Source organism: Sciurus vulgaris, assembly GCF_902686455.1.
Source record: "Sciurus vulgaris genome assembly, chromosome: 9".
In the NCBI taxonomy this organism is placed as follows: Eukaryota; Metazoa; Chordata; class Mammalia; order Rodentia; family Sciuridae; genus Sciurus; species Sciurus vulgaris.
Window position 1 is genome coordinate 85874337 of NC_136469.1, and position 17251 is coordinate 85891587.

Consider the following 17251-nt stretch of genomic DNA (forward strand, 5'->3'; position numbering starts at 1 on the left):
GCAACAGACATAGAGTATAGCCAGGACCACGGTGTGCTGTCTGGTTATACTCACACAGAGCTAGCTGTTTGCTACATGCATGGCTGGGTGGCACGTAAGTTGAAGATGAGGCAGGACCAAACAAAATATAGTAAGTAATTTGATGGTTCTCAGTGAGTCAATATGTGATCATTAGGGGGTCTTTAGGTAATATGAGTTGCATGCTCTTTGGTTGGGTTGGACCAGTGCCTGGGTTTCCTACCCTCATGGTGGGGCAAAAGGAAGGCAGCCAAGTTCATCACAGGTTGTCACTACGGTTCTGGATAACAAACGCAGGGGCTAATGGGCTGGGGCAAAGAAGAACTGGAGAAGCCTGAGATGTGAGAACAAAGGTGTGGTCTCCTCGACAGATACAAATACAGAATTAGGCTGGGTTGTGATCGTGATTATGTCAAACAGGGTGGGAGAGGGATAATTACATGGCAAATCAAACAGCTCAATGCCACTTTTATCATAATTTTGTGTTCTAGTTCAGAGGCCTGCCTGCTCATCAAAGCCAAGGACGGATGTGCCAGTTGTTCTTTCAGGAAACCTACAAATAGTATTCCTTACTCCTTGAATCTTGATCCTAATGAGACAGGAAGAAACTAAATTAGGTAAGAGAACAAAATATCACCCCTAGTATAAAAAGCTTTTATTAGAGACTATTTACATAAAATCTACAACTGTACCTGTGGGCAGGTGAACTAACCCCAGAATCAGGCACTTACCTACCTGGTCACAAGCTGGGCTGGAAAAACTCAGTTATCCCCTGTGGGGTAAAATACTTTCACTCTTGCAGAGAACAGAGCAGACTGTTTGCTGTAGGTGGACAGGTGTTTCTGGGAGAGGGGTAAGAGGAAGATATTGTTAAGTTACACAAATCCAGTAGATTATTACAAACCTACCTGTCTAAATGAATCAGTCTTCATTAGAGAGATAAACTGGATTAACTTCACAGTACACCTCCTTCTCCCTACATAGACATGTCATGAGGGGATAGAATGAGGGAATAGAAGCAGTCTGCTGGAAACGTCCTGCTCTTCTCAAGCAGTGCAACCTGCAGCCCAACCTGCACAACTGCCCTGTGATCTGTTCTTCGTGGTTAAGTTGGAGCTGGATTCTTGACCTTCCTGTATCTATTGCAGTAAATTATGACTTTGGTGTTGAGAGTGATAACAAAATGAGGAGGAAATTGACATATATGAAGAAATTATATTATACCCATGTATTTACTGAATGTAGAGATAGAGCTTCATAGATGTTAAGACACATACCATCAGTGATTTTAAGAAACATTTTCTTTCACATGTTAACATCTCTGAAATTGTAACTTGGCTTACTACTGATAGGGATCATAGGATATTTGGCTGATTCTCCCCCTCTCCCCCGTCTTCCTTATTGGTAAATAACATAATGATGGTGTTTTCTAATCCGCATTATCTCACATTCAATAAGTAGCTAATAAATAACAAAAGTAGAATTTGTCACCTGGGTTGTATGATTCCAAACTTCAGGTCATTTTCTGGTCAACGATGATTTTTACCTGAAATATCCAAGCAATTAATGCAACATGTGTCTTGTGCTCTTTGAAAATTATTTCCTTCTTTCCCTACATCATTCCATGTATTGGCAAGCAGTTTGGGATTTTGTATCTTGCTTGACCACATCTGCACAGGATTATGCTCCTTGGGAGCCAAATTCCTTCTTTCCTTGTGGGCTGAGACTACTTTATGAGTTCTGTGAAGTGGGCTGATGAAATATGTTTATCACAAGTTGAAATGAGTAGTGATTGAATGTTCCAGCAGCTGGGTTTTATTAGAAGAAGAACAAACTGGGTCCATTCACATTTCTTTATGTAAACTCAGTACTGAAGTGGATGTGAAGGGAAAAGTCTTGGGAACTTTTTTATTGCTCAAGACTATTCCTTGTTGCAATTGAGAAATGTGGGAAATAGCTGAGGTAATATTTTGATTAATAGTTGGTTTCTCAAGCAACACTTTATTTAAATTTTTTTTATTCAAAAACCTTAAGTGTCTACTTTTTGCAAAGTGTGAACTAGATACTTCAGCAAATGAGATCTTACCTGATGTAAAAAGGGAGTCACTGAGTTCACTCATGACAAGTCATAGCAGAGCTAGTTAGGTGACACGGGGGTTGAGGAAGGAAGAAATCCCATGTATATAAAGTCTTCAGGTATTGCTTCTTGGAAGCAAAAGCAGGGCTTTGGAAGCTTTGGGAAAAAAGTCTCTACTTGTAGAGATGGGATTGATAATTCTGGGTTCCAGTAATGGCATGCTAGGTTATTTTGAGTTGTACTCCCACAGAAAACAACTAAAAATGGTTTGTGTGCTATTTTTTTATTATATCTTAAAAATGAAAAATGAAGTATTATTAAACAAAATTTGAAGAAAACCAGAAATTGTTATCAAAATGGCACATGAAATTCCTCCTTGTGCCTCAGGACATTTGCTCACTCCCTTCAATTTGACTTTAATTTTCATCATCTATGCATAAATAATAGAAAATTGCCTTTGATAAGCATATTACCCAGAAAGCTGCTTAGACAGGATAAAGAAGAAACAGGTGAACAACTGCCTTCAACCATATTTCTTATTAGATAAAAAGTCTAGGTATTAGTAAACCTGAAACGTTAAGAGTTGACATGTTCTTGTCCTGGTAGTTGTTTGAAGCACAAATTAACTTGAAGAAAGTCAATAAGCAGCATAAGAGCATCTATCCTCATCAATTTCAATATGTTTTATTTGTGGCCATTAAGAGTGAGACCACAACTCTGCAGAAACTGAGAATTTGTACAGATCTGCACGTGGTATGCGTGTATATTTTGGTGGCATTGTAAGGTGACAGTTTATTCATATTGTTGCCTCTTTTTTTAGCTGACAACTTTAATTACAAGGAATCTGCCTGAAAGTATAGTTTTCTCAAATTCAGAAACTAGATTCATATTTAAATCAAGATTTTTCAGTTCAAGATTTTACCTGTTTATCTTTTTAGGATATGAAATAGTTTATTTTATTCTAATAATATTGAATACTAAATCATTTCAAAGAATTTCTGCCTTCAACATATACTAATCATAGATCAGTGTCTTTTGAGAACTTATAATAAGCCAGCTTCTCTCAGGTGGCACAGTGTACTTCTCTCAATTATCTGAACAACTGTAAGGTGTCACATATTAGGTGCACTTATTGTGTCATTAGTCATTTGAAATGCAAGTATAAAATCCAAAACATTTGTATTTTTCTTTCTGAATCATCTTGAACTTTCTGACCACTAAATGGTAGAGTATGCCTATCCTATGACCTCTTCTCAACTTTGTCTACAATCCAGAGTTAGCCAACTAGTTCCATGATTTTCCTAATCATCCCTTATGCCTCCATGAAATTTCAGAAACATGAATATACTGTATGTCTGTTCAATTATGTACTGTGGCCTTTTGGGAGGCCACAAGCTTTTGTAATGTTTAAGATTATTCTACTCTCCAGGAACCAATTGTTGTTTGTCTCCATAGGAACAATATCATCCTGATAGAGGATACATGTCTTAATGTAAGTCTATGTTGTGTTCTCAGTTCCCATTAGAAGCATCTGTAAACTGTAACACACACAGAACAAACAAACAAACAAACAACAACAACAAAAAAAACCCAGGTGATTAAAAAGAGTTTCACAAATGTCATCTAAGATAAACTGGGAAAACACATTCTCTACCCATAAGTGATATGAAGTTCTTGTTCTTATATTTGGAAAAGAACAGTGTATTATTATTTATGCATGCATTTCAAAGATATTTATGAAGTACTTTCTATGTACCAGACCCAGTTTTGGATTGGGGATGGAATCAGCAGCACCAGATACTGACATCTTCCCTGAACAGAATTCAAGCAAAACTCCAAGATTTTTTACCTGAACCATTAGAAGGTTGGACTTGCCATCAACTGTGATGCAAAGATTTAGAGATTGATGAGATTATTGGGGGAATGATAAAGTACTCATTTTTAGATATTTTTTACTTTCAGATGAATATTATATATTCAAGTGGAGAAGTTAGTAGGAAGTTAAATACATGAGTCTGGAATTCAGGAGAGAGTTCAAGGGTGGAGTTACAAGTGTGGGAGTCATAGCCACATAGATGATATTTAAGGTCATGATTCAGTATGAAATCACTGAGGTCTGTTGTCTTTCTCTACTTTGAAATCCTCTTCTCCTCCTTTTCATTCTGCAGCTTCTCTGTTTTCCAGGGTCAGAAGAGAGATAGAGTGATATCAAGGAAGAGGGCAAAAATTCTTTTTATTTAATCGGTACTGTCCATTGCTCTTTCTTGGCTAATGCTGGTTGATCATGCATTATTTTATTACAAGCTATACATGTTAGCTTTTTTGGACATATTTGTTAGTTCTTCAGACACTCCTACACAAAATACTCTGCGTCATTTCTTTCTCTGATAGAGGCAGGATGGACTCAGGACCATACTTCTCTCAAATTCTGCCCTGCCAGTTTTTGCTCATTCTTCCTGCTGGTAAGAAAGATCTAACAGGAGACCCCTGTGTGATCTCCCATAAAGATGACTTACATCATTCTATTTATAACTATGTAAAAATGTGTATACATGGAAAAATAGACTACATAAGATACACTAAAATGATGGCAGTAATTATGTTAATATTGGATAATTACTTTCTCATCTATTTTCCAAAATACATTAGAGTCTGATTAAATTTATTTTTCAATAAAAATTATAGATATTACAAATACGGTATGTTTGTATTCAAATATACATAGTATATCTTCTGTACAAGTATGTAATATATAATTACATACACAAAAATCATTATATACATGTATTTAATACAAATGCATTATGTACATATAACTTTTACTAAATATATCTACATATAAAAACATACCCATATAAGTACATGCATATGCATATCACACACATCTTTGAAGTTTAAAATTTTCTTTATTATTTTCAGCAGATGACACTACCAAAATACAGATGGTGTCCTAACTTATAATCATTCTTTTTTTATGAGTTTTTGACTTTATATGGAGTGAACATTATAGACATTTCAGAGAAACCAGACTTTGAATTTTGATCTTTTCCTGGGCTGGCAATATGCAGTATGATATTCTCTTGCAATTCTACATAGCTGCAGCAAGCCACAGCTCCCAGATAGCTATGTGATTATAAGGATATACAACCAATATTCTACAGTGTACTGGTGCTAATCTGTGACATTTGGTAGGTTAGGTGTGTTAAATGTGTTTTCAATTCATGGTAAGTTTATCAGGACATAGCCTCATTTAAGTCAAGATGCAGCTGTACACTGATGATATAAAGCATCTATCAAGTGACATTAGTAAGGTATAGGGCTACAAGCTCTTCCACTTCTATTTCCCCATGGTAACAAGAATTGGGCAACTATTTATGGACAAAAGTGCTTTGTGGAAGCTTTGGGACCCAGGTATGAGACTGAAAATGATGGAATGTTTTGAAAGGGCAGGCCCATACCCAGGAAGCAGGCTCACCAACTGGTACAGTATACAGACCCAGCGATGAACCTGTCCTCTACAGAACTAGCTACAAACTCACTTAGGATTGGTCCTGCTACAAGAACCACCTTCTAAGACATGACCTGATAAGAGTCATATCTATTGGTACTTTGGGTGAAAGATCCACCAAGTGTAGTATTGGCTATGGACACTAAAATAGCTCTGTAATTTGCCTCCAGGTTCTCTCAGTTCTTGTCTGAGAACAGTCATGCCCACCCAGAAACTCACCAGGAGTTATACCTATCCATACCCTCAAAGGTAGTCCTGTTGTCCTTGAGTTCTTAAATGGTACCATAACTCAGTTCCATCACCATTTGGCCACATTCAAGGGGTAAATGGTGCAGGCAGAATGGAAACCTCAATTTTTACTGTGGATTCTAATGCAATGCTGTAACCCAGTTCTTGCTGCTCTGGGCTAAGGTCAAGGATAAGTTCTACTTTCTTAGACATTTACCTGGTGACCCAGCAAAAGCCTTCCTGGACACTAATAGGAAGCTTCACTTGCCCATGCACTAGTAACAGGCCTACCATTTGCAGACCAAACTGTGGAGCCTAAAACATACCTTTGCCCTAGTGCTGGCCCTGTGGACCAAGATTTTGGTGGCATCCCAGTTGACCAGGTTCCATACAGGATTCATGCCTGCTCATCTTGATAATAAACCCATCAGTTGCAGACCCCACTGTGGATCCATCAGTAGTCATATAACCCACCTTTATTCTCCTTTGACTAAAGGCAATCCCATTAGTTTGGAGACCCAAAAAGAAGAGAAGGTATTGACCTTTTCAAACCTGTCTACAAAGACTGAAGGAGATATCTGATCCCTGAAAATCACAGACACCAACATGAGACTATACAAATAAAAAGAATCAGGCATACATGACTCCATTAAAGGAAACTAAGAAAGTTTCCTTTAATTAACTAGTAATTAACCCAAGAAAATGGAGATCTACAAACTACCTGATAAGGAATTCAAAATACAATTATCATCTTGAAGAAGCTTAAGACAATGTAAAAGAACACAAACAACTAAACAAAATCAGGAACATATTGTATTAATAAAATTAGAAATTTAATAAAATAGAAATCATAAAAAAAGAAACCCTGAACTGATAAATACAATGATGCATGTAGAAAATATAATAGAAAACATCAATAACCAACTCAGTAATGCAGAAGAAGAAAGTGTCAGTAACTCAAAGACAGGTCTTTTGAAGTTAGCCCATCAAAGAAACAAAAAAGAAAAGTAATGAAAAAGAATAAAGAAAAGAAAATATCTTCAATAAATGGTACTGTGAAAACTAGACATCCACATGCAAAAGAATTAAATTGAACCATGTACAAAATCTTTCCTGTGGGAAATGATCCTTATCTAGCAGGATCAGATGGTTCCCTGTCTAGTTTCCCTGATAAAATGGCTCCCCTAACTCCACCCTATCCTGTCCATCACTAAAGAAGCTCCTCCCAGTCTTGGCCCTTTACCTGTGTGTTATAAATAAAAGAGAGTTGGTCTACTCCATGTTGGTTCTTTGAAAAAGTAAACAAAATAGACAAACCCTTAGCCACACTAACAAAGAAAAGGAGAGAGAAAACTCAAATTACTAAAATTCGTGATGAAAAAGGAAATATCACAACAGACACCACTGAGATACATAACATAATGAAAAGCTACTTTGAAAATCTGTATTCCAACAAAATAGAAACTACCGAAGATATTGAAAAATTTCTAGAAACATATGCTCCTCCCAAACTGAAACAGGAAGACATAAACAATTTAAACAGATCAATATCAAGCAATGAAATAGAAGAAGCCATTAAAAACCTACCATCCAAGAAAAGCCCAGGACCAGACAGATTCTCAGCCAAGTTCTATGAGACCTTCAAAGAAGAACTCATTCCAATACTTCTCAAAGTATTCCAGGAAATAGAAAAGGAGGGTACCCTACCAAACTCATTCTATAAAGCTAACATCACCCTCATACCCAAACCAGGAAAAGACACATCAAGGAAAGAAAATTTTAGACCAATATCCTTGATGAATATAGATGCAAAGATCCTTAACAACATATTGGCAAACCATATCCAAAAACATATTAAGAAAATTGTGCACCACAATCAAGTGGGGTTCATCCCTAGAATGCAAGGATGGTTTAACATCTGTAAATCAATAAACGTAATCCATCATGTCAATAGACTTAAGGATAAGAATCATATGGCTATTTCAATTGATGCAGAAAAAGCGTTCGACAAAATACAACACCCCTTCATGCTCAAAAATAGAAAAAATAGGGATAGTAGGAACATACCTCAACATTGTAAAGGTTATTTATGCTAAGCCCATGGCCAACATCATTCTTAATGGAGAAAAACTGAAAGCATTCCCTTTAAAAATGGGAACAAGACAGGGATGTCCACTTTCACCATTTTTATTCAACATTGTCCTCAAAACTCTAGCCAGAGCAATTAGACAGACTAAAGAAATTAAAAGAATATGAATAGGAAAAGAGGAACTTAAGCTGTCACTATTTGCTAATGAATGATTCTATATTTAGAGGATCCAAAAAACTCCTCCAGAAAACTTCTAGACCTCATCAATTAATTCAGCAAAATAGCAGGCTATAAAATCAACATGCATAAATCTAAAGCATTTTTATACACAAGCGATGAAACATCTGAAAGGGAAATGAGGAAAACAACTTCACTTGCAAAAGCCTCAAAAGAAATAAAATACTTGGGAATCAATCTAACCAAAGAGGTAAAAGATCTCTACAATGAAAACTGCAAAACATTGCAGAAAGAAATTGAGGAAGACCTTAGAAGATGGAAAGATCTCCCATGTTCTTGGACAGGCAGAATTAATATTGTCAACATGGCCATACCGCCAAAAGTGCTATACAGATTCAATGCAATTCCAATTAAAATCCCAATGATGTACCTTACAGAAATAGAGCAAGAAATCATGGAATTCATCTGGAAGAATAAGAAACCCAGAATAGCTAAAGCAATCCTTAGCAGAAAGAATGAAATAGGGGTTCGCAATACCATAACTTCAACTATACCACAAAGCAATAGTAACAAAAACGGCATGGTATTGGTACCAAAATAGACAGGTAGATCAATGGTACAGAATAGAGGACATGGACACAAACACAAATAAATACAATTTTCTCATACTAGACAAAGGTGCCAAAAATACGCAATGGAGAAAAGATAGACTCTTCAACAAATGGTGCTGGGAAAACTGGAAATCCATATGAAACAGAATGAAACTAAATCCCTATCTCTCACCCTGCACAAAACTCAACTCAAAATGGACCATGGACCTTGGAATCAGACCAGAGACCCTGCATCTTATAGAAGAAAAAGTAGGTCCAAATCTTCAACAGGTCGGCTGAGGATCAGACTTCTTCAACAGGACTCCCATAGCACAAGAAATAAAAGCAAGAATCAGTAACTTGGATAGATTTAAATTAAAAAACTTTCTCTCAGCAAAGGAAACTATCAACAATATGAAGAGACAACATACAGAGTGGGAGAAAATCTTTGCCACTCATATTTCAGATAGAGCACTAATTTCCAGAATCTATAAAGAACTCAAAAAACTCTACACCAAGAATACAAATAACCCAATCAACAAATGGGCTAAGGAAATGAACAGACTCTTCACAGAAGAAGATCTATAAGCAATCAACAGATATATGAAAAAATGTTCAACATTTCTAGTAATAAGAAAAATGCAAATCAAAACTACCCTAAGATTCCATCTCACCCCAATTAGAATGGCGATTATCAAGAATACAAGCAACAATAAGTGTTGGAAAGGATGTGGGGAGAAAGGTACACTAATATATTGCTGTTGGGGTTGCAAATTAGTGCAGCTACTCTGGAAAGCAGTGTGGAGATTCCTTAGAAAATTTGGAATGGACCCACCATTTGATCCAGCTATCCCACTCCTTGGCCTATACCCAAAGGACTTAAAATCAGCATACTACAGAGATACAACCACATTAATGTTCATAGCTGCTCAATTCACAATAGCCAGATTGTAGAACCAACCTAGATGTCCTTCAATTGATGAATGGATACAGAAACTGTGATATACAATGGAATATTACTCAGCTATAAAGAATAATAAAATTATGGCATTTGCAGGCAAATGGATGAAATTGGAGAATATCATGCTAAGTGAGATAAGCCAATCTCAAAAAAACCAAAGGACAAATGATCTCACTGATATGTGGATGATGATACATAATGGGGGGTGGAATGGGGCAAGAATGGAGGAAGGAGGGACTGTATAGAGGGAAAAGAGGGGTGGTAGGGGTGGGGGGAAGGAAAAAATAACAGAATGAATCAAACACCATTACCCTATGTAAATGTATGATTACACAAATGGTATGCCATTGCTCCATGTACAAACAGAAACAACATGTATCCCCTTTTTTTACAATAAAAATAAATTTTAAAAAAAGTCATAAATAATTACTTTATAACTGGTTAAACAAACAACAGTTAATTAGGTTATAACAATATAGTTGATACCCAAAATATGTGACTAGGTATATGTATGCATCTGAAAACTATATCAGTCTAAGCCTTATCTAAGTGTTATGTAAAAGTTTATAAAATGAGGAGGTGAGGTTATGGCTCAGTTGTTGCTTAGAATGTGTGAGGCACTAGGCTGGATTCTCAGCTCCACATATAAATAAATAAATGAAATAAAGGTCCATCAATATCTAAAAAGTTTATAAAATGAAAATTTATGTAAGTTTACTGGCAAGATAACCAGTAAGTGTTGTCTTTTATATATGGTCCCAGAAGGGCCACGCACTGTCATTTGAAGATCTGTCTTATATCTGTTTACTGTGTTTGACTAATTCAATTTCTGATCATTAATACTGTTTCCTAAATGTAGATGAGATTTAAGGTTATCCTTTGATTTTTGTTAACCCATGCAGACATATGATTATTGTTACCATACACTCTAGATTCTAAGTTGTATTTTAAAAGTTAAACTTAGTTAAATGTAAAACTTAGGAGAGCACTTTGACAAGTTGTTGTTCTCCAATCTAAAATTATCTGTAGCAAAAGTCTCAAATTTGTATAAAAATAACAAATTTGGTTGATATTTTTTATGTCATTTGATGTTTTATAGCTGGATAAAGTAACTTGTTGTCAATAAGTTATATATATATATATAAAACTCTATATATTTATATATATATATATATATATATATATAATTTTGTGTTACTCTTTGCACTGGAATTGAAATTTAAATGCATTTTTGAAAGATAATAAGGAGAGCCTAACCTGTTTAAAGGTGATAAAGACTTTATAAAATGCTTTAAAAAGAAGTAAACATTCATATCAGAAATAAGACAACTTACCTATGTTTTGTCAAGAGGTCATCACACCTGAGTTAAAACTCTGCCTCTCATCTTCTTCCATGTTAGGATAACCACTCAAGTTCATTTAAAGTTAAGTTCAAAAGATAGGTTTTTTGGGCTGGGGTTGTGTCTCGCTGGTAGAGTGCTTGACCTAGCACATGTGAGACACTGGGTTTGATTCTCAGCACCACAAAAATAATTAAAGGCATTGTGTTCATCTATAACTAAAAATATTTTTAAAAAGGATAGGTTTTTGTGATAAGGATTTCTTTGATCTTAAAATAAAAAGAAAGCATAATATATAGCTAATTAAAAGTTTAGGATTGCAAAATTACGTTTTTTGGTTTATAGATATACTATAAATATGTTTTTACTCTTGTTAATTTCATTTTATATTTCCTTTTAGACTTTATAACTGTTGTTTGCTAGTGCTTTACAGAAGTCCAGCAACTAATATAACCAGAGTTAATTTGAGATGAGTCATCAGTTATAGGTTAGACAAAATATAAGACTGATTTCCAGTTTAATACTGACCCCAATTAAATGAAAGGGGTAAATAACTATGAAATTATAGATATTAAAGTTAAAACCCAATACTCACTCCTACTTTAGGACTGGTCAAACTGACTCTCTGGATAATTAAAACCAAAACTTAGAGACTAAAGATAAAATGTGCCAAGGAAAATACCAGTATTTGGCTCTTGCCCTCTTAGGTCAGCATGAATCCAGGTACTCCTCTAAGGACTTTACAACTTTGAGCTACATGACCACCCAATCAGAGAGATCAATGGAACCCTAGATAATAGGAAGTCAACCAGTGCACATTCTGTGAAGAGGAGGGTTCCTGTAAAGGGAAATGATTCCCTAATGCTTCCAAGGGAAACCATATGTGATTAGCAAGACCTTGACATATCCTAGCAGATGGCATAAGCTAAGAGTTACTCAAGTTACCAAGAGTGATCCCCTGAGGAATTTCAGCTGATTCTTAACAGTGAATGGGGACAAGGTCAATTTTGACCAAGTTGGTCTTAAACACCTGGCAGGGGAGTTACAAAGCACAACTGCTCAAGGGCCAACATCCATAGCTAAGATGGCACAATTGATAGCAAAGTGGTTAGAGATCACCAGGAAGTTACAACTAACTGTATGAGGAAACCCACCTACACTGGATCAGCTGTTGCCAGTTGCTCTGTTAATAATTAGGTCAAGCCCTATTAGGCAAACAGGATTCTCCCCTTATGAGATTATCTGTGGGCATCCTCCTCTCATTTTAAGAGGTAAATAAAAAGATTTAAAATTAAAAAAAACATCATGCCAATCCCTTTAAACCAGCAGAGGCTAATTTCTTTTTTTTTTTTTTTTAATAATAATAAAACCAAGTACTATTCCTAAAGCTTCTTTGGAGGGATTCTTTCACTGTCTTTTTATCTAGCCCTAACACAGTAAAGACAGACAAGGTGGCCCCTTGGATTCACAGTGAAAGGCCCCCCAAAAAGGAAACCCCAACTCTGTCCCATGGATGGACGGCAACCCCAATCAACCGCAGGAGGCGTCACTTGATGCAAACCGCAAGAGGTGTTTATTCCAGCGCGCTGGGACCCAACTCGTGGAGTCGAGTCCCTAGCAGAAAATCTTGTAGGTTTATAAAGGCAGAAACCACACATCGGGAGGGGTCGCACATGAAAGGGAAAAGGGGGACAAAGCTGCCAGGAAATTTCAAAGGGGGGTCTGGGTTTGCTGATAACATACAACATGTTTCACAATGTTTTACAATAGGGCGTAGATTCTGGTCAATAGTATCTGGTACTCATTCTGTTTGATCACTATCTGGCTATCTGGCTCAATTTACCCTTTTATTCTCTTTTTGGGGCTGTTTCTTGGAACAGCTTTAAGGGCTTTGTTCCCATTCCTGGGAGGGTGACCTTAGGGAGTTGAGATGACTGGGAGGGTGACCTTAGGGAGTTAAGATAACTGGGAGGGTGACCTCAGACAGCTTAAAAAAATGTCCATCCTTTCAACAGCAGTGTAAAAGTAACCTCTGATGGTTGGGAGTGCATTCTTGATCCACCTGCACCTGGCAAGTTGACTACCTAAAATAAGCAAGCTACATCCTGAGAGCCCCCAAGGACAACAGCCCTGCTTTAGTAACTCAGAAGCTGCCTAATCTATGCACAGCAGAAGCTTGAGGAACTGACTGCTAACAGGGATAAATGGACTACTCTTATTCTCCACTTTGATCTGTTTACTGTCAGACTCCTCCTGGAGTTCCTGTTTGGTCCCTGCATCCTTAATATACTGACCTGATTTATCTCCTCCTGCTTAGAGACCATGAAATTCCACATAGTCCTCCAGAGTTACCAGTGGATTTGAAAGAATGGACATTTTTTAAGCTGTCTGTTTTATCTCAACTCCCTAAGGTTTCCCTCCCAGTAATGGGAACAAAGCCCTTAAAGCTGTTCCAGGAAACAGCCCCAAACAGAGAGTAAAAGAGTAAATTGAGCCTGATAGCCAGATAGTGCTCAAACAGTAGGATTACCAGAAACTATTGACCAGAATCTACACCCTGTTGTAAAACATTGTGAAACATGTTGTATGTTATCAGCAAACCCAGACCCCCTCTGAAATTTCCTGGCAGCTTTGTTCCCCATTTTTCCTTTTTTTCCCCTTTTTCCCCCTTTCATGTGCGACCCCGATGTGTGGTTTCTGCCTTTATAAACCTACAAGATTTTCTGCTAGGGACTCGACTCCTGGACTCCTGCGTGAGTCATGAGTCGGGTCCCAGCACGCTGGAATAAACACCTCTTGTGGTTTGCATCAAGTGATGCCTCCTGCGGTCGATCCATGGGACAGAGTTGGGGTTTCCTTTTGGGGGGCCTTACAGATTAAATTAGAGGGACAAGGACAGAGGTGATGCCCTTAACAGGGCTTAAAAGGGCATCAAAGGAGAAAAATGTGATGGCAAAACTACACCTGGTTGTGAAATGAAATTATAAAAATGTTGTGGGAAAAGGCCAATGTCTGGGGAAAGAGTCAGTTCCCCTTCTCTTAACCTTTCTCTAGGAAGCCTAATTAACCATGGGTCCCTACCTTTTACATTGTCGACAACTGCCCTAAGAGTCTGACTAATACTTCCTGAAATGTAATAGATGTCTGTGAATTGAGCTGTTTCTTCTTATCTGTTCTGTGAGCATGCTTTGTTAGAGACCCTGCACAAGGCCTTTAGCCACATAGATTAGGACTTTTTTTTTTTTTAAAAAGAGAAAAAAGTCCCAATGATAGGATGGGTCTAAGATGATGTTAAATAACCTACAAATATTGAGAAAAACTGTGGATCAGGGCTCAGAATTTTGGAATGCTAATCTCCTCTGGGCCCGTTGGGTTAAAATAAAGTTTGGTTTCTCCTACTTCACGAGTGCTGTCTTGTTGTTTCCACCATAGACCAAGATATTGATTTATGGACTTCGGGAGATTTAATCATGAGACTTAGAAATACTATTAAGAACTTTAGATCTAAGAGTCAGAAATATTCATCCTTCAGTACCTCTTTGTCTTCTGGGAACATATTAAAAAAGATTTTAGTGTTAGCCCTAAGCAGTTCTCCGTGGACAAAGAGATACTGAAGGGTTGGGGCAAAATTTCTATTCAGAATACTGGAGAACATTCAAAGTCAAAGAAGGGTGAGTTAGCATGGGACCACTGTAATTTGCATTTGAACTACTATCCTCCAGTTGAAGCCAGAATTGAGGACAGGCAGTTAGTGTAGAATAGGATATCTGGTCAAATTGAGGAATGGAGGCCACTAGTCTGGGAAGTTGGAGACCAACCCTAAGAGATTGGAATGTCAGTGTTTCCAGAACCTTTTGATCATCAAAGCTACCTGCCTAACTATCCCTCCCAAAATGCTGCAGGCAGGGAATTGATAATTAATCTTCCCTGGGACCCTACCTGAATCTCCATTTGGCCCTTCCCCTGTATCTGCTTCTCACCTTTTTTTGCCATGTCACTGGCATCTCCTGGGCCTAGTCAGGTAAGCAGGAAGGAGAGAAGTAAGTAGGGGGGAGAGGACAGAACAAAGGAGACCCTAATCTATAAAAGATGTAGAGTGTGCTCACTTCTTGGTATTCTAGATCATTCAGTTAGCCCAATTGAGAGGAAATTACAAAATTGGCAAATGACCCTGATCAATCCTTAGATGATCTCCTCCAGCTTGCATTTTCCATTTATTTATAACAGAGATCAAGAGGAAAAGAAAGGGAACTTAAAGACAAGAAAGAGGTTTTTTTAAAGATCATTCAAAACCTCAAACGACAGAAAATTTTAATGCCTTGCAACAACCATGTACTTCAGCCATTTCAGGAGTTCAAAAGTCAACTTCCTAGTCCAAAACCTTAGAATAATTAATGAAGTGTAATTTCCCTCCACCTTGTAGTTCTTAATTCATGTACTCTGTTATCTGAAATTCCAGCTGCTGCTTGGTTTACTATGTTAGATTTAAAAGATGCCTTTTCTGTATGCCCTAGACTCTCAATCACAATATCTGTTTGCCTTCGAAGAATGAGATAGTGGATCTAAACTAACCTGTATAGTGTTGCCTCAAGGATTTTGAGATAGCCCTCACCTGTTTGAACAAACCCTAGCTAAGGACTTAACAAAATTCAGAGATAAAACATCTTTAATTGTACTCCAATACGTAGATTACATCCTTTATGTGCCTCCACCTAGAAGGAATATGAAAAGGCCATTACAAAGCTCCTAAACTTCTTAGCTGATAGGAATTATAAGATCTCAAAGAAAAAAATGTAATTAATTATGCCATTAACAGGTTCAATACTTAGGATTGCAACCGTCTCAAGGAACCCACAAGTTAGGACAGGAAAATAACTACCACAGGACAATATCCTCTGCCCCAGACCATAAGACAGTGTTGAGAACAAGGTGACATCTGTGCAGCCATGTTGTATGAACAAGCCATTTCGGGAACGGGCCCGTAAAACCTCCCCCCAGGAAAGGGTGCACAGGTACTACCCTCAAGAGCCAATATAGGACAAACAGGACATACTGGGCCCCTGGGGTTTATCAAGGCTGTTAAGACATATCTGTCCAAGAAATGGGCAGCTGCCCGGAAACCTTATCTATCAAGGACAGGGGAGGGGGCCTAGCCCTGACTCATCTCCTGCATAGTTTACCCCCTCCCTCCTCCCTTCTTCCTCCAGGACCATTCAGTTTTGGTGGGACCCAATGAGATCCAAATAAATTGGCAGGACCTAACCAAAAGAGAACAAATGTTTAGTTGTTCCAATGTTAACCAATAATGTACAGGTCTTTGTATATGAATGATTGGAAATTTCTTAAGTAGAGTGCTTTCTCATCCCTCAGGGCCGCTCCCCACTCAGCCATGGTAGTGGTCTGAGAGGCTGGTTGCGGTCCAGGCTCGAGCTTGCAATAAAACCTCATTGTGTGATTTGCATTGCCATGTGTGTACTTTGACTTTCTGGAGATTGGTCGATATTGAACCCCAATAACAGCTCAGAGACTTCCTAGAGATAACTGGATGCTGCAGGCTTTGGATTCCTAGGTATGGGGAATTAGCTAAGCCTCTTTACAGCCTCCTTAAAAAACTCTACACCAAGGAACAACTACCCTGATGTGAGAATCAAAACATACTAATGGTTTTTAAAATATCAAAAAGGGGTCTTACTTCAAGCCCCTGTCTTCAGCTTACCTATGGAACAAGATTTAACATGTTTGTCACTGAGAAGAAAATAACCTTAAAAATATTCATCCAAAACTACTGGGTAGGCAGTCATGAACAAACCAGGTCAATAGCCAATGACATATCTCAGTAAGGAGCTTAGCATAGTAGCTTCATTCTCAAACATAATGGAAAATAAGGCCTCATAATTTTCTTTGACATCCAAAACTGTCCTGAAAATAAGAAATGGTTAAAATGCCCTAGGCATCAAGCTTTTGCTGAAACCAGTAATCTCTTTCTTAGCTCCTTTCAGATCTCAGTGAAGGCTTACATTTGAAATGTAAATGGAAGAAGCCTGTAGGTTCAGAAGGAAACCAGTCTCAAACTCAAGAAATACAAAAAAAGGGGAAAAAGTATCTTTTTCCTGAACTCCAACTAATCTAAACTAAAAAGTAAATTGTGTGATGCTTTATTTACTAAAGTAATTAACAGCTATTGAAAGAATGGACATTTTTTTAAGCTGTCTGTTTTATCTCAACTCCCTAAGGTTTCCCTCCCAGTAATGGGAACAAAGCCC

At 37.5% G+C, this 17251-nt stretch overlaps 2 long non-coding RNA genes across 6 annotated transcripts in view; both read left to right on the top strand.

Moving 5' to 3' along the window:
* The window catches only part of LOC306669018, a 64281-nt gene extending 59494 nt beyond the window's left edge, over window positions 1-4787 (top strand). For all 5 annotated transcript variants that reach the window (XR_013765995.1, XR_013765996.1, XR_013765997.1 and 2 more), the window contains 2 exons: window positions 510-635; window positions 3855-4787. This is a non-coding gene — a long non-coding RNA (uncharacterized lncRNA). The remainder of the gene's footprint in view (window positions 1-509; window positions 636-3854) is intronic.
* Window positions 4788-10828: 6041 nt separating this feature from the next.
* LOC306670230 lies at window positions 10829-12289 on the top strand. Its single transcript, XR_013766351.1, has 2 exons — window positions 10829-11090; window positions 11232-12289. It is a non-coding gene; the product is annotated as an uncharacterized lncRNA (long non-coding RNA).
* The last annotated feature ends 4962 nt before the right edge of the window (window positions 12290-17251 follow it).